Consider the following 1823-nt stretch of genomic DNA (forward strand, 5'->3'; position numbering starts at 1 on the left):
ATATATCATGAATGTCGCAAATATTGGCCGCCATATATACACTTCAATTTGTTCTCATCCTTTTTGTTTTTGATTTATTACTAATGGAAACAAAAATATGTGAATTGAAAAAAAAAATCTTCATTTATTAAAATAGTGTTCCATAATGTTTTTCAACGAAATAAATAAAGAGAAAATATCATAAATTTAAACGTGTTAAAACAATTTTCATAATTATTTAGTTTGTCGATAACGAATAATGTTTACCGCTGCGAAAATTACGGATGATTGTCCCAAAAGCTCTTCAGAAACCACACAATCATTCGCAAGGGATAATGCAACTCTTTGGAAACAACACCTTGTTTCATGATTGGTTTTCATGAAAAGGTACAATGTTTGATGAAGAGTCGCATCTATTCTGAATCGAATTTTCGTTTCTATATATATGACATCATTAGATCAAGAGGTTTTAAGTTTGTTTGTGTTGGATTCTGGTTTGATTTAGTCACCTACAAATACAGAATATCTCCATTGTATCCTGATAGATTTTTCATATCCCTGTGACTAAAGTGAGGGAGAAAACATTTCTTAAAAGAAAGCGTTGCAAATGTGCCTTGGAGTTCATTCACAAATTATTTATATTCGAAATATTTTCTCAACAAAATAAACAAAAACCTCAGTTACGTAACATATCTATTATATATATAAATATGTGACTTTATATGTGAATTTCCATATATATCCTTATTAATTACTTGCTTTTAATGTTGTCTTTCTTATTAATTGCTTGTTTTTAATGTTGTCTACCCACATTATTTTATCCAATAATTTAGAAATATGTGATTTTATATGTGAATTTTCATTTATATTCTTATTAATTACTTGTTTTTTAATGTTATCTATCTTATTAATTGGTTACTTTTAATGTTGTCTAGACATATTATAATATATTATTTTTAATCCAATGATTTAGATTTTTTTATTTATCTTTTCTTATGTCAATTAAATTAATTAAAGTTTAAAAATAGTTCATTGTTGAATTATGAATTTTCTTTGGTTTTTTATTATTTTCTTTTCATGTCCTCTTTATTTTTTTTGGTGACTTTGGCTATAACTTATTAGTTTTAATATTTTTTGCAAAAGTTTATATTTAAAAATTTCTTTAATACAAAATGGTTAAAAACTTTATTGTGATATACCATTTTTATAAAAAAGTTTCTAATTTTTAAATATCTTTACTTATGACCGTTGGCTAGAATTTATGTGTTTAAATAAAAAAAATTTGAACCAACATTTTTTGTGGTTTATATTTATAAATTATTTGAATAAAACATGGTAAAAGAACGTTGTGATTAGGCCCGTCAATTTGGGTTGGGTCCATCGATTTGGCACACATCTATTATCTATTATATATATAAATATGTGACTTTATATGTGAATTTCCATATATATCCTTATTAATTGCTTGTNCGTTGTGATTAGGCCCGTCAATTTGGGTTGGGTCCATCGATTTGGCACACATCTATTATCTATTATATATATAAATATGTGACTTTATATGTGAATTTCCATATATATCCTTATTAATTACTTGCTTTTAATGTTGTCTTTCTTATTAATTGCTTGTTTTTAATGTTGTCTACCCACATTATTTTATCCAATAATTTAGAAATATGTGATTTTATATGTGAATTTTCATTTATATTCTTATTAATTACTTGTTTTTTAATGTTATCTATCTTATTAATTGGTTACTTTTAATGTTGTCTAGACATATTATAATATATTATTTTTAATCCAATGATTTAGATTTTTTTATTTATCTTTTCTTATGTCAATTAAAT

The sequence above is a fragment of the Primulina huaijiensis genome, chromosome 3, assembly GCF_012295235.1.
Source record: "Primulina huaijiensis isolate GDHJ02 chromosome 3, ASM1229523v2, whole genome shotgun sequence".
Taxonomy (NCBI): Eukaryota; Viridiplantae; Streptophyta; class Magnoliopsida; order Lamiales; family Gesneriaceae; genus Primulina; species Primulina huaijiensis.